Here is a 25,166-nt window from a genome sequence, read left to right on the forward strand (position 1 = left end):
GGGGTCTCCCCATTCATCCATCTCCCCCCACTCCACTTCTCCACCCATTCACCACCCTTTATAAATGCTGATCCATTTCTGCTCCTGATAGGCAGTGTCCAGCCCATCTCCGTATCGGCCCGCCCACCTCGCTGTCATCTTCAAGCCTCTCCCACAGTGCTTCCTTTCCTTCTGACCCGCATCCTGGTCTTCGGCTGCACATGTGTACATCTTTACCTGTGCCTCTGCATGTACATTCCGGTTCCCACCCGTGGAACCATGACACCAGTTCCCATTGTTCTGCCCCTGCTTGTTCACATGGGCTTTGATTTCCACATATGGCTGATGGGAATAGAAGCCTGGGCATGCTGTCTAGCAGGGTTGGTGGTGTTGTGACAAAGTATGAGCAAGGATTCTGCCTATGTGTGTGCATATGTGTGCATGTGTTAAGCAATGTCCTTTCTGTTCACTGTTCCTTTACAGAATTGCAGTGGGGGATCGTGGCATTTTCCCTCCTTGTCCCCTGCTCTTTTTATGTGTCTCTCACATGCACACTTGTGTAACATCTTCTGGAAGCATCTCTGGGTCCCCAGGATTAATACATTGTGGGGGGGGAGGGGGAGGAGGGGGAGAGGATAGATGCTCACACCCTGTGTTTGGCTTCTCCCAAGGAAACAGAGTTGGGATGGGGACAAGAGGAAGGGAATCCTTGTCCACAGAAGTGTTCACACACACACACACACACACACACACACACACCCCACACGCCTTCACTAAAAAATAACTGAGGATCAGGATTATAGCTGCACAGGTGTCACCTGGTGCGGAGGGAAATTGCCTTTTGCGGGGATAACCCAACCACTTGTGTGACTCTCTGATTCTGCCCACTTATCATGTGCTGTCCACTTTCACCTTTGCCATGTGAACCAGTATTGCAAGAGGTTAACAGGGAATCTAACACAATATTTAACGACATGTGGAATTAGAGTGGTAAGCACGCTTGAAAGAAAAAGTGAGCAAACAGCATCTGGGCAGTGCTGTGGGGCCCTTGTGTGGCACATCAGGGTGAGCAGAAAGGAGTGAAGGAAATGGGTGTGAATGTGGAGGAGAAAGGAATGGAGGAATATTTCTTCCAGTTTCAATAGACATATGGTTCATATCTCTCAAGTGTGAAGGGCAGGGAGAGGCTGAGAGAAGACTGAAATGGGAAGAAAGGGTATCAGCCTTGTTTCTAGCATCACTTTACATTAGACCCAGATGCAGTAGATTTGCTAGAATGGGCAGGGCTCCATTCTCCTCGCCCCCCGCCAACCTGGGGGTGGCAGAGAAGAAAAGCAGTGAAAAGCTCAGTGCATTTTTAATTGTTACAGAGTTTGTGGTTGTTTTTAAGATATGCAGTGAACTGCCTTGAGATTTGTTATGAAAAGTGTTAGATAAATTTATCAACAAATAAATATGAATACATAAAAATCTCAGATCCGACCACTTAAAAAGCTAGCCTCTTCTGCAGAGAGGAGAATTCCACAAGGGTCTAGCCTTCTCTTGCCATGTTGAGTCAGTTCATTTAAAAAGCCTAACCTCTTCTGCAAGGACAGTTCTACAGGGGTCTAACCTCCTCTTCCCATGTTGAGTCAGTTCATTTAAAAAGCCTAACCTCTTCTGCAAGGACAATTCCACAAGGGTCCAGTCTCCTTCCCATGTGCAAGCAAGTGCCTCCTTCCTATCCAGACCCGGATTCCACCCCCTCTCCACACTGGAATTTCTTAGTGATTCCTTCAAATTCCATATTTCAGGCAGATCATTGGAGGATCAGAGTAGATTGGGGGTATATGTGTCCCTCACTGATTCTGGGGGTACATGAGTTTGTCTAGCTGGAGATTTAAGATATGGTGCTTACTGTAAGAGGTTTTAGATGGGTAGAGTTATATGACTGCCCCAAACTCCTCTAAAAAGTTCTAAATGTGGGGAAAGTGGTAATTGAGGATGCATAGTCAGGGTTTCTTAGTATGATTAGTTTGCCTCCAACATCCATTGCGGCTCTGCTCCCCACCCACCTTTTTTTGCATGCTTTGGAGTATTCTGATCGGTGTTCATAATGGTGAGCATGAAGATTGACTATCCCAGATTAACGTTGACCACTGGGATCTGCTGTTGTGAATATGTGACCTCTGTGTGTTCCTGGCAGGTGAGTGATAGTAACAGAATGCTTAGAGCTCCAACTGTCTTCAAGTGGAGAGTTTGGTTACATGGAGAAGAGCTTCCCTTCAGGAATTGTATTGAGATCCAGGGAATATTTTGCATTGCAGGCTGTCACTTTGCTGACTGAGAGTTTTTCGTCAATTTCCCAGTGGCTGCCAGATCTACAAAGTGGTCTCCATGCTCATCTCCTCCTATCCTTCACCGCTAGCTAGCTAGCTAGCTAGCTCCACACCTTAAATCAGAGATTCCATGACTGTACAGCACAGCCAGTTCTAGAGGATGGCCAAAATAAAGGCTCTTTCTTTCTTTCTTTCTCGCTCTCTCTGCCCCTCCCTCCCTTTTTCACCAGTTATGAACTTGGCGAGGCAAAATAGGTGACAGAAGTGCTAAAACTGAAGTGTCATTAAGGTTTTTGGCGGTGCTGACTGTGGACGGTTTTATGGAGGGGCAGGATTATGGGACTCGATCACACCGCCAAAATTAGAAATGGGAGCATAAACCCAGTTAGAGGTGAGACGTCAGGACTCCTGACTGTTGTGCATCTGAAACGTAGGGCTGCAGCATTTCCCTTTGGATGCCTGTTCCGTGTTAGCCTCCTGAATTGACGGTGCATTGTCTTGTTCTCTGGCGGGGGCCAGCATTTTTGCTTTCTGACTTGGCCATGTGAACGCTTGGCTCGCAGACTGGCCTCTTCGCCTTTGAGCGGCGAGGTTGTGCCTACCCTCTCTGTGAGTGCGTGGCCTTGTCCAGTTGTATCGCGGCCACGCGTGCATTCGTGTGCGCGCATGTTGTATGCGCCTCCGTGGGGTCAGTGACACTGCAGTCTGCCGTGTGCATGAGCGTTGCTGTGGTGCACCTGTCCTGCTCCTTCTCTTTGTCGTGCCATCTCCATCCTGGCCCTGCATTTTGTGCCGGGATCGAGGCTTTCCCTGTGTGCCTTCATTCGGTGAGGGGGATTGCAGTTTTATCTGCTGCCGTGTGTTACTCAACGGGTGATGTATATGGCTGCATGCTCTTTGTCTGCATCATTGCACGCTTGTGTGTGTGTGTGTGCGCGCACGCTTATATATCACTGTGAATCTCCATGTGAGGCTCTGCACCTTGCCGCGACCGTGGGTTTGTTGTGCGTGTCGCTTGTTTGTTTGCCCGAGTGTCGTCCTGCAGATGTGTTTTTTGTGTGTGGCCGTACTGCTGCATGTGTGTATCAGGTGCTAGACTGGTTCTCCTGGGACTCTGCCCAACCCCGCCCGCCCGGTAGTGTCTGTGTCTCAGCCTCTTTCCCCCCCTCCCCAAGATCCCCCTTCAGGGGTCAGGGAGTGCCAGCGAGACAGTCTGCCGCCATGGCAACAAGGCCTAACACAGGCTGCAGCCTGACAGTTCTGCTCCCCCTTAACCCTTCCGGGCCCAGACCTGGCTACACCCTCCCATCCAGTCTCCTGTTGCGTTTTCTTGTCCAGCAGCTCTGCGAAAGCCCTCCCACCCCAATCTCTTCCGTTGCTTAAAAGATGGAGCTCCTCTCTCTCTCTTAGTTCTGCCGATACCTCCTCCTGCAAAATCAAAGTTTCTGAACTACCCTGGCCCGGCCTTGCACAGCATTGTGAAATCCCCTGGTTCCCAGTTCTGCTGTTGTTATGACATGAACAGCCCCCCACAAAATATCCCTGTTCTATGAGAGTTCTCAAACTTCAAAGTTGGAGAACCATCAGATTTCAAACCATCAAAGTCTGATGGTTCTCAAACTTGGGTCCCCAGATGGTGTTGGACTACAACTCCCATCATCCCTAGCCACAGTGCTGGGGAATGGTGGGAGCTGTAGTCCAAACTCGGGCCTGGGGGCTCAGGTTTGAGAACCCCTGGCTTGTGCCAAAGCTGAAAGATTCCAATTTCCTAATGACTGTCAGAATGATTGTTATGCTTCCTTACTGGAAAACCAGTTAAATGTATTATTATTATTATTATTTCTTATGCTGGCCTTGGGTCGAAATAAACAATAACAGTAACAGTATTATTATTTCTTGTTTACACAGTCAGACAGGTGTTATTGACTGGTTTGTTTATCCAGACATTGAGTCCTTTCCAAGGACCTGGGATGGCTTATTATTATTATTATTATTATTATTATTATTATTATTATTATTAAAAATCCAATTTCCCACCCTGCTTTTCTGCCTCAAGAAGACACTTTGCTTTTCTAACTAGAGGCTAAGATGACAATAGGGACTAGAAGTATACCCTTACAACCATGCCTGTTTTCTTACTGTACATGCTAGCTGCAGATATGATTGATCTTTGTACCTCTTATTGGGGCATGTCTAACTGGCTGGCAGGATCTTTGCTTCTATACTGGATCTAACAACTTTTCTGTTATGTTCTGTGCTATGAAATTCTCAGCGTCACACTATTTGAGAGTTAAACTTGTGTAATGCAGTGGGAAACATGCAGGTTTGTAGAAGTGAAATAAAAGATGTTTTCTAGGTGAGAGGGAAATTGACATTTTGAAATTATGATTTTCTGGGTTTATCTTTTGTGGGTTGCGCCAGCTGTCAGACCTCATGGAGGTGGCGTCTACGTCCTCCCCCAATATGGATCTTGTGCACTTTTTAAGAAGCGTACCTATTTATAATCTAACAAATGTTGGGAGGTCATGTAGAAGCCACGGATTGACAATAAACAGCAGCTGCCACGAGCTCAAAGGGTTGTCAGTAGGCCTGGAGAGAGAAGTTAAGGTCAGGAAGGAAAAAGAGGATGGTCTCCCAACTCTGGAATGGGCTACCTTTTAACATTAGGCTTCTCTACTTTTTCATGATCTGGTAATGAGGGAATTCTAGCAGATTCAGCTTTTCAGATCCCTGCAGGACCGTGACATGAGAAGCTGTGTTTGCCAGTGTTCTCTCTTGTACTCACAACTATTCAAATTACAAGCGTCCTCCTAATGCTGAAAAGTTGACTCTCCCATGTTGAACTCCTACACTATTGCACCCCACTTCCTCTCCAAGGGCATATGCCTATTACAGGGCTTGACAAATCCCAGGTGCTAGGGAGCTATGGTGCCTAGAAATTTAACCATGATGCCCAGACCAAGCTGGGGATGATGGGAGTTGTAGTTCAGCAACATCAAGAGGCCCCCAGGTTGGAAACCACTGGCCTAGACTAAGACATTCATAGCATTATGCTGTAACATCTGTATTTGTTCCAAGCAGCCTTTTTTTGTTCCAAGAATGTTACTTGCATAAGGAATCAAGAGAAGCCCATTTTCTCCCACCCCCACAATGCCCATCACTAAATCTGGAAACGTGTCAAGCGTCCGTTGTCCGGCTCCTAAATTTTTGGACTGGCTCCTAGACCCAAAGAAAATTGGTCAAGGCCTGTTGTTATTATAGGAAAGAGCATTCTGGGTCATTCCTCTGTGAACCTGATTGGGATTTTCCCAGTGGAAAATAACAAAGTGTTAGATATACTTGGGTTGTTAAAGTGAACTGACTGGGATTGTACTTTAAAGTGAACTGACTGGGATTTTCCCAGTGGAGGAACAACATATTAGGTCCTTGGGTTGTTAAAGTGAGTGGGTATAGGACGTACATTGGGCACACCCTCTGCTGAATAGCCCCGGCGAGCGCCCGTGATGTTTGTATTCATGTGAAAACAGCCCTGCGTATGGAGAACTGTTCTGTATACCTTTGGTCCATTGCACAGGTTGCAGAATGACCACACTCCCCAGAACATCCCATCTAAGCCTTGCCTTTAGCCAGAGAAGTGTATAATGCTCCTGTATTGATGTGAGCGTCCGTCAATACTAGCCGTTGGTTGGGCAGATGGGGCCTTTGTTCCTGGTGGGCATACGGGTGAGAGGTTAACATGGTCAATCAGTACAGGGGCCAGGCGTCCCCGCCGTCCCCGCTGCCGGCAGAGCAGAAATGCAGCCCTGAACCTCCTGACCGATGAGCTGGGCTGGGGGAATAAGGGAGAACGCCGTGCAATCACTCAGCACCAGTGTTCCCTCTGACAGGGATTCCCAGATATTGTGGACTACAACTCCCATAATCCCCAGCCAAAAGCCATTGCAGCTGGGGATGCTGGGAGTTGTAGTCAGCAACATCTGGAAATCACTGCTAGAGGGAACAGTGCTTAGCACCCTTCATACGCCCTCCCCTGCTTCCAGGGAAATGGCTTGATCTGCCAAAGGACAGGCCGAAGCACCACTGATGTAGGACAGGAGCATCAGTGCTGCAAAGGTGGTGCCTGTGTGTCAGATATTTATTTGGGGGTTTGTTTGTTTGTTTGTTTGTTTGTTTGTTTGTTTGTTTGTTTGTTTATGGCACTTATGTCCTGCCCCTGTGGCCTTAGAAGGTCCCTCAGGGTGGCTCGCCACCATTCACACAAATGTCAAAATTAATCTCTTAAATATCAGTGAAAACAGGGCTGCACATCTCTGGCCCTCCAGCTGTTGTTGGACTACAATTCCTGTCAACCCCAGCCACAGTCAGGGATGATGGGAATTGTAGTCCAGCATCTGCAGGAGGGCTGAGGTCGCGCAGCCCGGAATGGGGAAAGTGCAATTCCGGAGGGAGACCAAACAATCGAACACCTCAGAGAAGACTGCTCATAATAACTAGTTGACTGAGATGAGCAAACTCCTTCGCCCTTTGCATGCCTGCTGGAATTTTTCTTCTTCTTCTTCCTTAAACAGGACTAGACTTGGGAATGTGAGGACAAAGTTAGCCTGGTGGGCCTCAAGGGGCAGGGAGTCCCCAAAAGAGGGGGCTCCTATTGGGAACGCCTTGTGCCTTTTGCTGCCAATTCCGTCTCGGAGCCAGGCCTCTTTTGAGGATCCTAGTGTACGGGGGAGGCTTGAAAGGTATCCTAAAAGGAATTTGGGCCAAGGCCGTTTAAGGTTTATCTCTCAGTTCCTATATTCCAATACGTCCCTGTCCATGATGTTCTCTCCTCCACCTTCCTCAGCTGTCTGAAGGTCTCCTGCTCAAACAACACTGCCTGTTCTCTCTTGCTGCTCCTTATGCCTAAAACTGCCCCCTCCCAGTGCACTGGGGGGGCAGTTCCAGGCATAAGGGGCAGCAAGGGAGCGTTGAGGCGCTGTTTACCTAGCCCTTCAAATCCCGTCTGAAAACCCACCTTTTCCATAAATGCTTTGGCTCAGTCCCATAATCCTGGTTCTCTACTGAAGCTAAGCCAAATCAGGGCTTGACAAATCCCAGGCACCAGGGAACCATGGCAGCTAAAATTTTAACTATGGCTCCTAGATGAGGATTTTCAGAGGTAGAGTTACTGAATAAAATGTGTATTTGTCCCTGACAGCCCTACTTCTGTTCTGTTTGTAAGGGAATAAAGAGAAGCCCATTTATTTACCCTCCCCCTCCACAGTGTCCGTCACAAAGTCTAGTAATTTTGTGAAATGTCCATTGTCTGGCTTCTAGTTCCAAAGAGAATTTGTCAAGGCCTGGATGTGTAACAGAAAATGAGCGCCTTTTCTTCCCCTGTTTATCCTCGCCTCAATTTCCTTTCCATCCCTCTGTTGTCTCTTCAGAGCAAACTTTGGATTGTTAGCGTCTTGGGGCAGGGGTTGAACTTTTTGTCATCTCTAAAGTGCCGTGCACATTGATGGTGCCATAGCAATAAATAGGAATTCAATAATGATAAATCCAGCACGCTGACTTGTTCTCGGAAACACACCGGAAGCCAGTGCGGCTGAGTTAGCGCCAGCGGCACATGTGTTCCAGTAACAAAATGAGCATCAACCTTGTGAACCAACTGAAGCTTCTGGACTGTCTTTCAAGGCGGCCTTCCATAAAACACGTTAAAATAGTCCAGCCTGAAGGTTACCAAGCTGTGTGTCACAGTGGCGAGGCCATCTTTCGCTAGGAGTGGCCATAGTTGAGAAAGGGGCTGTTTCTCAGTGGTAGAGCTTTGCATTGCAGAAGGTCCTAGGTTCAATCTCTGGCCTCTCCAGGTAGGGCTGGGAAAGATCCCTGAGCCTGAAGCCGCTTGCTGTGTTTTTATTTATTTATTTGTTTGTTTTTGCATTGATATACTGCCTTTCGTTAAAAGACAACCCCAAGGCGGTTTACAAAAGTTAAAACATACAATAAAAAGGCAATAAAAACATCAAGCTAAAAAATATAAAAAACAGGCATAAAAACAATACAACAGGTAAAATGATTTGTTGGCAAATCATCCTAAGCAGATAAAAGGCACTTCGGTCTATGGCTGCTACCTTAGAACCCCAAAGCCAAGCTAGATCCAGCAGCAACCCTGGACTACATATTTGTTCCTTCAGGGAAATTGTGACCCCCATCCAGGTTAGGGAAACCATCAACTTCCAGATCAATACTACACACACACACACACACACACACACACACACACACCAGATTCTCATACGGAAGTTGGTGTCAGCCTAGGGTGGAGGTGCTTTCTCCTTCGGAAGGGGCAGGTGTCCAAATGGTGCTTTTGTGTGCATGGATTGGGTTGGAATCCCAGATTTTGTGTCTGTGTGTGTGTTAAATCCAGTTTGGCTTTGGGCGGGAGCACAAGCAATGGCTCAAACCAGGGTGCCTTGGAAGGTGCGGGAGGCTGCAAGCTGATCCCGGCAATATGCTGATGAAGATAAAGGGTGTGCAGTATATGGATCACAAATCGATGCAGGCGTGCAGAGAGGATGCCTGCTTCTTTGTCCTTTCTAATTTGAGTGCCCCATTGTCCCTTCATCAGTATTAGGAGACTTAAGGCTCTCCGAGCTCTTTTCCAGGTCCGAAGAACATATAAATGCGTGATTTCCTTCGAAAATTAATAATTTGTTGATACATCAGCACAATGCCAGCATTCTTTTGAATGTATCTTTGTTTTGCAAGTGGTCTTCAGCCTTTTTCATATGGGGAGTCATCTGTAGCCCCAGCCTGCTACATGGAGTCCACTTTTCATTTTTCATTGTATCTGTCTTTCTGCATCTTTCTCTTTCTCCCCCGCCCATCTGTATCTTTCCCTCTTTCCATGCCTCCCATCATTCTGATCCTTCCTTTCCTTCCTTCCTTCCTTCCTGAATCAAAGTTCCACTTCCCCAAAATGGGTGGTTGTGCCCTCCCCACCCTGATGCTGCACCCACTGAAACTGGCAACATTGTGGTTAACTGGATTTGTGAGGTGGTTTCCAAACTGAGCCTGTGATCCTAAATACACTTACTGAATACAGCGAGTCCCATTGAAATTACAGGGCCAAGCTTTTCAGTTCACGTACTTTGGGTTGCACTGTAAATTCAGAAGCCTGGCTGCTCTGCTGATTAAGCGATTGGACTTTTCCCTTGCTTTCAAAGCTGAGGATGCAGGCATTAGAGCCCTTCTTTGGCGGGGGGGGGGGAGAGGAAGAATCCAAGTTCACCATCTGCCTCTGCAGCAAAGAGGCACTGTGGCATGCAAATGAATGCAAGGGCTTTAAGCCATCAGGATGGGGCCATATTTGCCCTAGCAGAGGATTCACTACCACAAGATGTGGTAAGGCCTCAAATGTCTTAAAGAAACAAACTCACAAACAAAAAAGATTGGTTTATGAAAATATTGAGGCCATTCACACAATCAGAAACTGTTCTATCCAGGTTTGGGAGCTGTGCGTGCTACCAATTTTCGGTTGTGCGGAAGCAAGATAGGGAGGAAAACCTGGGTAGAAGTGATTGTGTGGAAGCAAGGTAAGAGGGAAAGCTACCCAGGTTCTCCTCCTTCCTTACTTCCACACAATCACTTCCACCCAGGTTTTCCTCCTATCTTGCTTCCACACAACCGAAAATTGGGAGCACACACAGCTCCCAAACCTGGGTAGAACACAGTTTTTAATTGTGTGTTTATGCCTTAAGTGGCTCAACGAGGGAATGCTTGACTAACAAACAGAAGGTTGCTGGTCCTAATCCCTGTTGGTATGTTTCCCAGACTATGGGAAACACCTATATTGGGCAGCAGTGATACAGGAAGATGCTGAAAGGCATCATCTCATACTGTGCGGGAGGAGGCCATGGTAAACCCTTCCTGTATTCTACCAAAAGAAAACCACAGGGCTCTGTGGGCGCCAGGAGTCAAAATCGACTTGACGGTACACTTTACCTTTATTGCTACTACTACTACGGATATTTTTATACCACTCTTCAACTGAAGTTCTCAAAGTGGTTTACATAGAAAAATAAATAAGACATAAATAAAATGGTGCCCTGTCCCCAATGGGCTCATAATCTAAAAAGAAATTTAAGACAGATACTAGCAGCAACCACTGTAGGGATGCTGTGCTGGCATTGGATAGGACCAGTTGCTCTCCCCCTACTAAATATAAGAGAATCACCACTTTAAAAAGTGTCTCTGCTCAGTTAGCAGGGATGACCTCATTATCTATCAATTTTCTCTGCCTTTTTTGGTCTATGATGGTAATAAACTGAGCTGAACTGATCTTTTGATGTCTGGTAGCCATGATGGCTTAAGTGGAACCTCTGTCTTCAGAGGTAGTATATCAATGAGTCATTGAAGCTGGACTTAAACAACAGGGGAAGGCCTCATATTGGCACAACAGAGGCTTCTGGCTGACCTGTTCTTGGAAATAAGATGCAGGGGTAGATGGATCTAACCCAGCAAGACTCTTCTGTGGCCAGATCGGGTCTTGTCTACTTGAAAAAAGCATAACACATTCTTCCCCCAAACCAAAACCCAAGCATCAGGTGCTCAGTTTGTTTGCTCCTTCCTATAGCTGTGGTCAGAACAATTGCATTGCACGTTGTCAAGGAGGTTTCTCTCTCTTTGTCGCCTCCCCCGGATGTGATTTTTCTTCTGTTAAAGCATCAGAGGTCAGTGTAACTACAGGCAGGGCACGGAATACTGTGCCCTAGTGTTGGAGCAGGTCTGCATGGGGTTTAATTTGGCAATTAGGTGGATTCATTCAGCATGCCCAGTTCAGGCACCAAGTTTGGGGTCTCTAGCCCATACTGATTATCTGCATAGTTGATGGGAAAGACCTTGGAGACTTCCCCAAGATCCAGCTTCCTGTTTTTAGCACTAAAGAAAAGGCACCCACCTTCTTAATTGTCACTTCTGCTCTGCACTATAGCAGCTAGCTGGATGGTGGATACCTGCCTTACACAGAAACATGAGAAGCTGCTGTATACTGAGTCAGACCATTGGTCCATCTAGCTCAGTATTGTCTACCCTGACTGGTAGCAGCTCTCCAAGATTTCAGTCAGGAGTCTTTCCCAGCCTTACCGGGAGATGCCAAGGATTGAACCTGGGACCTTCTGCATGCAAGCAGCTGCTCTATCATTGAGCTATGTCGAGGTGTGCCTTTTGGGACACTCAGAACATGTCGCCAGCAGGTGAGTTTTCTTCTGTGTCAGGATCAAACTGATGATTCTGTTTTTGGTTCAGATGGGATGTTTCAGTAGATAAGATTGGCTTGGAGATATTCATTCATTCATTCATTCATTTTATGTGCTTCCCCCATTAGTGTGTGGCTTGGCTCATTTGCTTGAGTCAGCTGTATTTCCGTCGTGAGCTATTCCTTGCCTAGAGACATCCTGTTACCTCCATTTTCTGCTTGCTGTACACCATATATCACGAGTGGTATGAGTTAATGGTGATGGCCTCATGCAAACACAGAAAATCAATTTTCAGTTTATAAATGTCAGCATCCTTGAGAATCTTGGCTTCTCAGCTAACAATGCAAGCAAGTTCCTAGCCCATAAGGCTATGAAGGTTGATTTAAATGCTTGGGGACATTGCAGGTGAAAGAAGCCGGGGTGATGCTGGGCAGGAGTTCCAAAGGTCAGGGCTAGACATCACAAATCCCCACCTGCTGTTGCCACCCCCCCACCCCCACCCCACAACTTGTATTTGGAGGCAGACTGCCTCTGAATGTGGAGGTTCCAGATAGCCAGGCATAGACCTTTCCTTTGTGTCTGTACTAATCCCTTTTCAGAGCTGGCTAGTGGCCCTTTTCACATCCTATGGCAGTGAATTTCCTAGATTATTTGTGTGAATGAGAGCCTGCCTTTGAAAACACTTTATTCGGCATTCCGATCAGCTCTTTGGCCCGGAAGATGGGCTACTCTGGCACAAACGCTTAAGTTGCTTTCACACTTGCGTTTTTCTCCAGAATTGATACTGTTTGCTCACTCAGATATTCCAGATAGTCCCCATTCCCCCATGTCCCATCCCACCCCCAAGTTCTCATTTGTAGGGACTTCCCCCACCCAGCTTCATATGGGATTCCCTTGCAAAGCACAGTTGTCTCCCGCAGAAGAGCTTCCATGACGCAGGTCGTGATACGGCGGGTAACAGTGGCTTTCCCCACAGCTTTCTGTCTTGCATTTCCTGCCCGCGTTTCCTCTATCCACTTTCCTGCAAACCATCCCACTCCTCTGATTTCATCTTCAGAAGTTTGCGTTTGTCCTTCTAAAAATGTATACACTTTTCTGTATACACAGAGACGCAGAAGCACAACAATCAGTTGTTTTTTCATCAACATGTTCAGGCACAACTGCCGATGAATTACACACATGGGCACTGATTCTGTTTAAAAACGACAACTGGAGATGCCAGGGATCGGACCTGGGACCTTCCACATGCAAAGCAGATGCTCTCCCACTGAGCTACGGCTCCATCCGCAGGGATGCAGCCTAGGGGAATCCCAGCACACACTGAGATGTGCCTTATTCTCAAGAGTCTGATGCAGCAAGGAACGAGTTTAAAGCCTCTGCCCTCTCTTCATGCTGGAGGTCTCTGAGCATGTTAAGTCCACCTTGCGTAGAATGGGCACAGAATAGGGCGCAAAGCATTCTGATTCCGCTGATTTTCCCACCCAGATTCCAATTGCAGAAACTCTGCCCCATTTCTGACATTCTGGGCGATTGAAACAAACTCACGCAACCTTCTGGGCGGGATGAGCTCCCTTAAATCAGCACAAAAAACCCAGCACCTGCTATTCGGCTGGAGACACGGGGAGGAGAAATTATCGTGGGGCTTAGTGCCAGTTGAGAGGTTTCGGTCTTTGAATATATGCCGTCTCAGAACTCATCCCAACTTCAAGCTTTTCTTATTCCGTAGCTCGGAGGAAGGCTTGAAACCTTTAAATCTGAGACTCCCAGAGCTTGTGGGTGTCATGAGCTTTGACTCCAAGTAAATACCTATAATAAGGGTTTTTATGTACTCTGTGCCAAAACAAATTATTGTAATTTTGGGTTCAAAGCCAATTAAAACAGTTATAGATGAATCTACAATTAAGGAAGCCTAATTCCCACCTATTCATGTCCCTCTCCTCTGTTCGCACACATTCCCAATATCTGTTTCACAACTTCGCTGCCTTGGCCTTGGACTAAGGGAGGTGGTTGTTTTTTTGTGTGTGGATGGTGTGTTACTTTAAATAAGTGTGTTATTGGATACAAGCCCAGATGTGCTTCCATTCACTTCAGGGAGCCTTGCTTAGGTGAAGTAGCTGGTGGAGTGTACTGGTGCCTGTGGCATGACACTAGGAAAATATTCCGGATTCCTAGGCATCTGCATCAGATATTTAAACACCTCAGAAACCAAGCATCTGGGATTTTTATTTATTTATCGGACAAACTTTGGATTCAGTATTTTCTCAGATTTTGAGAAACCAGATGTTCTAAGCCACTCCATGGTGGCCACTGTTATTGGGTTGAGCCACCTGGGCTGGTCATTCTCTGGGTATCTCATCCCGGCAAATGGCTGGCCTGCGCCACTCCACCTGGTGAACCGCCAGCCTGTGCGTTTCAAGTTAAAGCCAGGGCCGGGCAAGAAAAAAGCGAGGGGCAGGCAGGGCAAGAAGAGAGAAAGAGAGAGACGACTGCGGCCCATTCTGCATCCTCCTCCACTTCCGTGGCGGTGGCCGTCACTGCATCCAAGAGGATCAGAGAGAAAATTGGTGGCTGCTTTTAAACAGATAGTCAAGCAAACAACAAGGAGGGTGTATATCTGGCAAACTTTGACTCATTTTAGATTCTTATCCAGACCAAAAATTCTGTTCTTGTAAGGGAAGAGCAGACAAACGACCTTCATTGACACACTCCTAATGTAACATGATATAGGCAGGCCACACACGAATACGGCAAATATTTATATACTGCTTTTCAAGAGAAGCTTCCCAAAGCGGTTTAGGGAGAGAGAGAGAGAGAGAGAGAGAGAGAGAGATAAATAAATAAATAAATAAATAAGAAAGATGGCTCCCTGTCCCCAAAGGGCTCACAATAGGGGAAAAAAGAAACATAAGATAAGACACCAGCAGCAGCCACTGCACTGATGCTGTGTTGGGGATGGATAGAGCCAGTTGCTCTCCCCCTGCTAAATAAAGAGAATCACCACTTTTAAAAGGTGCCTTTTTGCTCAGTTAGCAGGGGACACATGCCCATATGCTCAGAGGGCCTAATTGCACCAATTCCCCTTGCCTTCTTTTAGGGAGAAGAATTGCATCCATTGGGCATTTGCACATGCATGCAGCCATGTGTCACATCCACACTGCACATTGCATTAAGCTTATGGTGAAGGAGAATGCATATACTTGTTCCTGACCCCACCTACAAAACCCCCCAGAAAGTTTGGCCCAAATAAATGCCTGAACTGAGCCATAGATGTCTTTCCACAATGCATTAATTTTAAACCGTTTTTCTTTCTGGAAATCTCTTGATATTACTCTGTCTTGATGGGGGAGCTTCCTTGCTGTCTGGACCAAACAAAACATTTTAAACAAATGTGAATCTTTTCTGCCTTGGAAGCAAAACTCTGAGGAGCCCTACTCAGACATCCAAGTTGGAGTCAAAAGTAGCTGCTTCAGCTTGCCTCTTTTGAAAGGCCGGATTCAACACCGTTACCAGTCAGGGCCTCCAAGAGGAGTTACCCCTGATAGCCTAATTCTTGGCGATAGTGAACACAGCCTCATGCATAGAACATCATGTAGAACTTTCCTTGACATGGGGTTCCTTAGAACATTGTTCTCTTCCTGGCATGTAGTTCCTTTTTTCCTCCATCCAGACTACACGGATGCTAGCAACCAGTGTTCTGGGATGCCTGCTCCCTACAGACCAGAGGGAAATGGTACTACCTGTCCTGGAGCAACTCAACACACAGAGAAGTCGAAATCCTCAACTTCCGGCATCTCCTCTGGGATAGGCTTTCTGCCACCTTCTGTCCATACTGTTTCCCTCAGCCCAACTGAAGAGATCCTTTCCTTCCATTGGTGGTATTCCATAGGTGCAAACCACTCTTGCATCTGTGTGGTTATCTGTTCTGTTTTCTGTAACACTCATGCTGCGGTGGATATGTATTTATTGGGGGCATATCTGTGTGGCAAACATATGTTGGTTTTATGGCTTCCACACTCCAGATTTTGAGAGCTGTAATTTAGTGGTCTACAGAACACTTAGCAGAGATTTGTTGGTACTCTCACCAAACTGCAGTTCCCAGAATCTGTAGTGTGGAGACCAAAACAGAACCATGTTCCTTTCAGGGTTGACCCTGGGGTTTTTGGTGCCCTAAGTACAGTTTGGCTTTCGTGCCCCACCAGCTGAGATGTATGAAGCCCCAGCTTTAACTTGAGTAGGAGGGAAAGCTACCCAGGTTTTCCTCCTACCTTGCTTCCACACAATCACCCATGTCCCTTATGATGTTCAGTAGACCTACAGATAGGCTGGAATATACTATAACTTTCTGGAGGACTTTGGGTGAGTCTGTGGCAGGATTCAAATGCAGGTCCAACCCATGGAGATCATATTGGCTCTCAAAAACTTTATTTCTGGCCTCTCTCTCATCATTGAACATAACAACATAAAAACAGCCTTGCTGGATCGGGCCCAAGGCCCATCTAGTCCAGCATCCTGTTTCTCACTATGGCCCACCAGATGATTCTGGGAAGCCACACAACCAGGAGATGAAAACATTCTCCCGCTCCTGCAACTGCTCCCATGCAACTGGTATTGGGAGTCATTCTGCTTCTGAACATGCAACATGGAGGTAGCCGATAGCCATCAGGATTAGTGCCATTGATAGACCTGCCCTCCATGAATTTGTCTAAGCCTCGTTTAAAGCCATCCAAGCACACCATCACCACATCCTGTGGCAGAGAATTCCACCAATTAATGATGCGCTGTGTGAAAAAGCGCTTCCTTTTGTCGGCCCTAAATTTCCCGTCAGTCAATTTCATGGGGCAACCCCTGGTTCTAGTGTTGCGGGGGGGGGGATTTCTCTCTCCCCTCTCATTCCACACCATGCATAATTTTCTAGACCTCTATCATGTCTCCCCATAAAGGCAAAGTGTTCCGTCAAGTCGATTTCAACTCCTGGTGCCCACAGAGCCCTGTGGTTTCCTTTTGGTGGAATACAGGAAGGGTTTACCATTGCCTCCTCCCGCGCAGTATGAGATGATGCCTTTCAGCATCTTCCTGTATTGCTGCTGCCCGATATCGGTGTTTCCCATAGTCTGGGAAACATACCAGCAGGGATTCGAACCGGCAACCTTCTGCTTGTTAGTCAAGCATTTCCCCGCTCCCCTTAGTGAGCTGTAAACTTTCCATCTGGACAAGAAGAGGCAGCTTTAAAGTTAGCCTTGAGCACAGAAAGGGTGAACAGACCAGGAATTCTCTCCTTGTGCGAGGAGGGTGGGAATTTAGAGCATGTGCTCCAGGAGGCCTGTTGGCTTGTCCCACATGTGAGCCTCCTGCACTCCCCGACAAGTCCGTCAGTGCAAAAGAGGATGTGTGGGAAGCTGTACTTGGAAAAGAAATCTTTGGAAGCACAGGATCCATGTGGCTTGGTGGGACCGTTCTCCATCTCCTCTGCCCCCACGGCATCATCTGCAATTTCCTGCATCTGCCGTGTAGACAGATGTGGTATTGTGCGGGGACGCGTGTGGCTTGCCATGAAGTTAAGGAATACTAAATAAAAACATCTGAGGTCAGTAATCCCTGCCCCGGCTCCAACCCCCATGAAGTTTTTCACACCTGGCTTTCAGTTTGCATCTCCTCCGGAATGGAGGTGTGCGTTGACAATTATCGGCCAAATTTACCCCGGAGTCCTGCAAGCTTTCGGAGAGGACTTCACACACAATCTGGGTTTTTCATCGGGCGTTAAGAGTGTAGCCCAATTTATACTGGGTAAAAAAAACCCACTTTTGTGTCGATTTTTCGGGTAACTTCAAACTCGCAGTGAAGCCTCGCAGGAAACCCGCAGGAAAGCCTGCTGTCTGGAGAAGCTCCATGAGAACTTGCCCCTGTAAACATTCCTAATACCTGGTGGGTTGTGACATACAATTGGGTTGCATTTTGACCTATGGTGGGTTGAACTGAGCAGATGAAACTGCCCAGCACTGAGCCTGACCATTGGCCCATCTAACTCAGGGTGGCACAGTTTGGGCCTTCCTGAAGATGTTGGCCTACAACTCCCACCATCCCTGGCTATTGGCCACTGTGGCTGGGGATGATGGGAGCTGTAGTCCAGAAACAGCTGATTGAGCTCAGTGTTGTCCACACTGACTGACAGTAGGTCTCCAGGGTTCCAGTCTTTCATAGGAACGTAGGAAGCTGCCGTATACTGAGTCAGACCCTTGGTCCATCTAGCTCAGTATTTTCTACACAGACTGGCAGCGGCTTCTCCAAGGTTGCAGGCAGGAGTCTCTCTCAGCCCTCTCTTGGAGATGTTGCCAGGGAGGGAACTTGGAACCTTTTGATGTTCTTCCCAGAGTGGCTCTATCCCCTAAAGGGAATAGCTTGCAGTGCTCACACATGTAGAGGCTATTCACATGAGTAAATGGGAGCCCAGCCCGGTTTTGCTCGCTCATGTGAACCACTAGAATCGCGCCCGATCCTGGCGGCTACACAGCGGCAAACCCTCCTACGTAACCTCATTAAATGAGGTTAAGTGAGCGAGTGCTCCTTTACCCTCCTTTTTTAAAAAATCGTGTGTCTGCCAGGCACACTCGGGGGGAGGGGGGCTCCCAGCATTCACGTGGTGCATTACTGAGGCTCCTGCGGCAATGCTTCCCTGCGCCCGACCCCTGGAACGCCCGAGTAAGGCACGGGAGTGCTGCAGTGAAGCTGCTGCTTGCCTGGGCGGGTGATCCGCCCATCCAGAGACCAACGGAGGATCGTCTGCGGGGAAGGTAAGGTTAACTCTCCTTCCCTGCAATTAGCCCCAAAGCTCTTCTCAGTGATCGTGAGAAGAGCTTCGTTGTCTCCCATCCATATGCAACCATTGCAGACCCTGCTTAGCAAAGTGGACAAGTCATGCTTGCTACCACAAACCCTACCTGGAGATGCCAGCAACTGAAATTTCGGGCTGATTCCAGAGTAGGAGACTGGGCTTTTGCTGGGGTCTGAAGACTGATGCTGGGCCAACAGACCGAACAGCACTGCCGTTCTCACTTGCAGAGCGTCCAAGGAAATCCGAGACCATCTGAGGCTTATAGAATGTATGCATAGGGTTGAGAAAAAGAATAAAGGTTTCTTTTGCACCCTCTGACATAGCACTAGAGTTTGGGATGATCCATTGAGGTAGTTAGCAAAAGATTCAGCAGAGCTAGGAGAAAGCATTTCTACATATAATGCATAATTAACTTACGGAATTCATTGCCACAACATGTAGTGATGGTCCTTATGTGGCTTTATTTGGTGTACATGGGGTTCCCAGGAGCTTTCCCAGACAGCTGGCTTCACTGCAAGGCTTTACCGCGAACTCGAATTTGTCCCAAAAACCTGTCGCAAAAAGTGGATTTTTGTACCCCTGATAATAATTGGGCTACATTCTAACGCAAAGCGAAAAACCCAAATTGTGTGTAAAGTGCTTCCTGATAGCTCTCAGGGACTTTGGGGTAAAGCTGTCTGATATGTGGACACATACCCTCCATTCTGGAGGGGATGTGAGCTAAAGGGCTTTAAAACCCCTGTGTGAGAAATACCCAGGTGGCCACTAATCCAAACAACAAATATTTATATATCACTTTTCAACAAAAGTTTCCAAAGCGGTTGACGTAGAGAAATAATAAATAAATAAGATGGATCCCTGTCCCCAAAGGGCTCAGAATCTAAAAAGAAACATAACATAGACACCAGCAAAAGTCACTGGAAGTAGTGTGCTGGGGGTGGATAGGGCCAGTTCCTCTCCCCCTGCTAAATAAAGAGAATCACCACGTTAAAAAGGTGACTCTTTGCCCAGTTAGCAGGGGTACCAGGGACCGGCCAGGCCAGACCCGCTTAGCTTCAGCAAGGCAATTGCGTCGCATGCCCTCAACCCATGCCCTGATACTTAGAATATAATAAAGGAGAGGATATTGCCAGCTCTTAGACATGATAGCTTATGGAGCTGTGGTCGAAGCATTGGCGGTCCTTCCATGAGGCAAGGTGAGGTGGTTGCCTCAGGCAGCAAATGATTGAGGCTCCAATGGAGCAGCAAGACGACCCCCCCCCCCCCGGCTGCCGTCATCAAAGTAATTCTTTGGGACTGATCTGACCATTGCAGAAGTTGCAAGGAGAACCATTCCTCACGCTCCTTGCAAAGCGTCCAGGAAAGATGTGGAAAGACGAAGAGGCTGCTGGGAACCTTCCAGCCTCCCCACACCACTTTCAGTGCTTGCAGAGTTGGTTTTGAGAGGGAACTGGTCGCCACCAGCATTGTGGGGCAAGGCAGCTTTTAGTGCTTTGCCCTGAAATGCGTTGGGCCACCCCGACTTGGAGGCAGTGTGCCTCTGAATATCAGTTTCTGGAGGGGGAAAGGAGAGGGCTGTTGCTTTCTGCCGTGTTGATGGGCTTCCTGAAGTGTTTGGTCTCTGTGGCAAAAACAGGATGCTGGACTAGATAGACTTTTGGTCTGATACAAGAGGGCTCTTGTCTTACATGTGAGAATACTTGGTTTGCACACCCTGTCTCTTTTAAGTTGGGGAGGGGTGGGGCTAAGGGTTCTTTTCCTGATGGCCCCTAAAACCTTGGAACTGATTGTGGTGGCACTGTTGTTGTGTGTGTGTGTTTCTTTGCTCCTGATCATCGGGGTGGGCAGGGGAGGGAAGCAGGGACCTAAAGGGAAAGTTATACAGTGGGGTAGAGCGAAAAAATCTAAAATGGCTGCCACTGGGCACTCGTGCCTCAGCGGCTGGTACGCATGTCCTGGCTACGCCGCACAGGGAGGGAAGCAGGAGAAAATCTGGGCGAGAGTGAAGGAGAACATGAAAGCAAACTGTTAAAAAAAAATTTAAAAAAATTAAAATTAAAGTGGGTCTTTTATGCCGACGCCTGAGATTCGAGGTGGACCCCAGGTCTGGAAAGGCAGAATATCATTGCTGTCGCTATCTTCTCCGGAAGCAGGGGAAATGGACTGTGCGGGCCTGTTTGCTTTCTGGGTGAGACTATGTCATCGGGGACAGTTGTCTGTGGACAGAAGAAATACACCGGAGAGAGCGAGAGCAGTCCTGTTTGGCTGGAGCTGGGTGTGAGCAGAATGGGCTGCCGAGGAGCTGGCTGTCTCAATGTGGGGTTAGTTACCCCAGGCCAGTGGGGAGTACCCCCTCTCCTGAGGCAGGAAGTCTCCTGCGAAGCCAAGCTGAGTCGGGTGGGGTGGGAGGAGAGAGTTAACCACGGCTGTTGGATCATGGCCCAGAGCTCCGTTTTTTTTCCCAGCGTCCCCTTTGCTCGCTCCCTCCCTCCCTCCCTCCTTCTCTCTCTCTCTCTCTCGCTCTTTCTCTTCCCCCCTCCGCTGGCACTGAGCACTCACTCATTCTCCCAGCAAAGCACCCCACCTCCCTGCCAACTGCCCTCTGCCGTGACGCCCCCTTCCCTCTGCTCTCCCCTCCCCTCCCTGCACCTAGCTTCGGGCAGCAGCTACCCCAGCTTGGCACGCCCTGGCAGGGCTCCCGGCCTGCCGTCCCTCTCGCCCTTCTGTGCCAGCCAGCCCCCTCCATTTTCTTTCTCCCTCGCTTTCTAACCTGCACTCTCCCGCTTTTGTCCCCCCACCCAGGGCATCTCCACGCGGAACCCCGAGGAGCGCGTCCCTGAAGACGAACCCGTCCCGAGCAGGGTGAGGCGTCACGCTATGGACTCCTTTTCTTTTGTGCCAATTTTGCAAAGTTTCGTTTTGGAGCTTGCTGCAGTGCCGCCGGCTGAGATTTAGGGGCATCCCTGGCGTTTGGGCGGCGGGCACGGGATGCCGGAGGGCTTCGCTTTGGGACTGAGGGGAGGCCGGAGCGGAGATGCATTTGGGCGTTGCGGGGGGTCCTGTGGCAGGACGGTGAGGAGGCGTAGCTGGAGTTCCCGAGTTCATCTTCACCGTGGTGGAGCCCCGAGAAATAGGGCAGGGTGATGGGCCATAGTTCCCCTTCCACTGCCCTATAAGCCTGCCAGGAAGAGGGAAACACGAGGCACGCCAGCAAAAAGCGGGCCACGTTTTACTGAGGCATGGTATGCATAATGGTGGCCGAGCAGTCCCGGCAGACCCTTCTCCCCACCCCCGGCCGCTTCTTCGAATCATGGAAGGTCAAATCCTATTTTGTGGAAGGGTCAACCTTATCAGTGGCTAGGGACCTCAGTGTTGCATTCGGAGCCATTTAAGGCTCTCCTGATGTGCCCCACTTCTGGCACGTGGCTTCCAGCCCCACACCCTTGTGGAGGGAGGGGTCCTTCAAGTGCCCAGCTCAGCAGATCCCAGGAGGCCAGACCCCCGGGTAGTTCAAGCCCCACGACTGGCCTTCCGCGGTTCCGACCCAGGTTCTGGGGCTGCTCCCCCCTCCACCCCCAACTTTCGCTTCGGCTCCCCAGGGTTGGTTGTAAAATTCTCTGGCCGCACTGCAGTTGTGTAACAGGACTGAAGGCCTTTCAGGAATTCCCCCATCAGCCTCTGGGCTGGAAGACCGCCTCAGCGTTCGAGAAGGAGCGGGGGTGCCTCCAGCCCTGCGGTTCCCAGGGAATCTGATCAGGTCTGGCTACAGGGCTCCGGAGCCAAATGCGGTGGTGGCATAGGAAGGCGACAGATGCCCCCAGGTCTTCTGCAGACCCTTGCTGGATGGTGCTGCATTTCATTATCGGCTCCTCGGTTTCTCTTGTCGGTGGGGATTTGTGGATGTGCTTTTTTTAAAAAAAAAAAAAAAAACAGCAAAGGGGCAAAAGCACAAGGGTTATCTGGAGGGGAACTTCGGGCTGTAACAAATGTGTGCGAGAGAGGGTTGCAGCCGAGGGGCACTGCTAGAGTTACGTGGGGAGGATGGCAGGGAGATGGGGGGCGGCAGAGCGGTGGGGGGGGGGGAGCTGCGGTGGGTCTGGGCTGAGAAAGAGAGGCTCCCGGCATTGATGGGAGCTGTATGCGCAGCACTAAAAAGGGGGCTGGCGGGTGCCATGGGCGATGGATCGGCACAGGGAGGGTGGATTGGCACAATGCCAAGGCCTAGGCGGCCGTTGCTAGGAAACCCAGGTTCCCTTGGCAGCCAGACCGCCGTTTCACTTTCATTAAAGGGTGAGAGAGACAGACACAGAGAAGAAATGGGGAGGGGGGGGCCAGGTCAGGAGGCGCTCTTCGCAGGGGCCGTGCATGGAGTTGGGCCAAGCAGCACCGAGCGGAGGGGTGGGGCGGGGCGGGCTCGGAAGGAGCCGAGCCCCCCTGAAAAGCCGGCCCCGCTGCCACTTGGAGGTTCGTGGGGCAAGGTGCTGCCCAACTCCCGCCACCCCCCAAGTGGCAAAGGAACCCGCTTTTCATAAGCGGGGGCTGTGTGCCTTGGGCCTTCCGTTTGCAGGAAGGTGGGATTGTAATCGAGAGATTCTGGGCCACCGATGCGTTGTTGGGGTGGAGGGGGGGCACTCAAGGCAAAAGAAAGTGGCGGGAGAAATAATGTCGCACCAGTGAACCAAAGCAGGGGGGTGGCACTAAAGAGGGGTGTCGTTTCCAGAGGGGGGTGCAGGGTCCTATGCCCCTCCCCACGATTTTTAAAAAGCCCCCCCCCATGGAAGCCATATCATCACCCCGCCCCAAACTCCTCCACTCTCATTTCTGCCCTTGCACTCCCAGTCCGGCCGAGGAAATCAGGTTTCGGGCCCAAAGCCGAATTTCGGTCCCTCGTCCGCCCCGAAACTGGCTCGTCTTTGCTTCTATTATCTCAGTTGGCGTCCCTGTGACGTGGTCAGCAAGGGCCATTTTTTGAACCTGGGGCATTGTGGGAGGGGGGAAAGCATCGAGGGAGGCAGCTGTGAGTGTTGCGAGGGCGGGGGGGGGGATGGCCAGGCGAGGTGAGCCTGAATCGGAAATTGATGTGGGCAATGGCAGGCGGGTGGGGGGGGGTGTTGTGTGGGGGAAGCATTGGCTGGCACAGAGGGAGGCGGTTTCTTTGGGGGGGGGTCAGCAGACTGGCGCGCCAACAGCAGCTGTCAGTCGGGGGGGGCAGTTTGGAAGAAAGGTTTGCCCTTTCGGGGCCGGTCAGCAGGAATAAAGATAGATGGTGGAGGAGGGGAGAAGGAGGGAAGATGGGCCTCTCGGGTTGGCACTTGGGGGCTGGCACCGGAGACGATAGAGGCCAGGCGGGCTGGCAGTGGCTTTTCTGGCATCTGGAGGCCAGGTTGGGCGGCCGAGCGGGGCTGGCAGGCAGGTGGCTGGGGGCGGAGGGCTGGCTGGCAGGCACTCCAGGGGCCAGCCTGCTGGTGGGCAGGTTGGCATCGCATACCGCAATACAGCGTGATGTGAATTCATGAGAGGCCGGAGCGAGAGAGCGAGACGGGGGGGGGGGGGGAAGGAGGGAAGTGGCGGGGCTGGGGGAGGGGAGGCGGGCACTGACCCAAAGGCCAGACAATGGCAGCAGGTAACCATGGCGACATGCCCAGCTGTGCCAGCCTAGCTGCCGAAGTGGCGGGGGGGGGAGAGAGAGAGTTCTCCAGACAACCCCTGGGGAATTGCCCGCCCACTGTGGAGTGGGGTGTGAGAGAGGGGTGGCTCCCTCTTTTTTTATTCTCCCCTTCTGCCTGCTATTTATGAATGTGCGGCTGGTGCCAACATGCCTCCGCCCCCCCGCATGTGCCCACACACACACACAGTGCCCACACCCCTGCATGTGCCCCCCCCACACACACACACACTTCTGCTCCCATATTCCATTTCTACCTCCTCTGCTCTCTCTCTCTCTCTTTCTCCATCCTTCTCACACCTCTGTCTACTCTTTTCATTCCTCGGCCACTCTCTGCTGCTGTCTGGCTCACCCCTCTTCTCTTCTCTTCTCCCCCCAACCCCCCCCCCCACACAACCCCACACTCCCCCAATAGTGCCCCCTTTCTTTCCAACCCATCCCCCTTCCATAGAACGTTCCCCTTCCCAACCCAGGACCCTCCTGTGTTGATGGTGGCGCCGGAGGGAGGGGGCAGGGAGGTGGCACCGTGCCCAGATCTCAGTATTCCTCTCTGCCTGCACGTCTCTATCTCTCTCCTCCATTGTCTGCCTCGGTCTTTTGCTCCCCCCCCCACACTCCCCCCCCCCATATAAACACACGCCACCCTCTTGTTCTCCACGCCACCATCGTGGCTGTCTGGCTGTTTCTCCCACCTCACCATGTTTGGCCCTGCTCTCCATCACTTTCCTCCCCCACCACCCGCCCTCCCCCCCCCAAAAAAACCCAATAGCTTGGCACAAGATGCCCAGTTAATAGACGCTCTGTAACTCAGCCTTCTCTGTCGCCCATTCCAACACAACAGACCCAGGGGAGCCCCACGGCACTGTCTGCAGTTCTGCCGCCCTACCCCGGATCCCAGTAAAACCCCGCCAATGAAATTTTTAATGTGTCGGGGTGGGGTGGGGTGGGGGTGGGAAACCAAAAGAACAACCAAAAAAAAAAAAAAAAGGTGTGTCTGGCTCCTGTTTTCCTCTTTCCTTTCCTCACCAGGCCCATCTTTTCCTTGGGTGCTCTTTGTATGTTTCCTTTATCAGCTTTTGTTCCTGATGTCTCCTGCGGCAAACGGGGCCAATGTCAGAGGGAAGGAACTTCTGCGGTTT

At 49.8% G+C, this 25,166-nt stretch overlaps 1 protein-coding gene across 6 annotated transcripts in view; it reads left to right on the forward strand.

Annotated features, from left to right (window-relative positions):
- Positions 1-25,166, forward strand: part of LOC128332743 (sperm acrosome membrane-associated protein 6-like) — a 98,157-nt gene that overhangs the window by 5,802 nt on the left and 67,189 nt on the right. For 3 of the 6 annotated variants that reach the window (XM_053267412.1, XM_053267405.1, XM_053267413.1), the window contains exon 2: positions 21,165-21,224. The gene's annotated coding sequence lies outside the window, so the exon portion shown is untranslated. Of the gene's footprint in view, positions 1-2,625; positions 2,689-19,760; positions 20,053-20,252; positions 20,684-21,164; positions 21,225-25,166 lie in introns of those variants that run through there. The other 3 variants (XM_053267408.1, XM_053267409.1, XM_053267411.1) reach the window with 3 other exon arrangements.

The sequence above is a fragment of the Hemicordylus capensis genome, chromosome 7 (assembly GCF_027244095.1).
Source record: "Hemicordylus capensis ecotype Gifberg chromosome 7, rHemCap1.1.pri, whole genome shotgun sequence".
NCBI lineage: Eukaryota > Metazoa > Chordata > Lepidosauria > Squamata > Cordylidae > Hemicordylus > Hemicordylus capensis.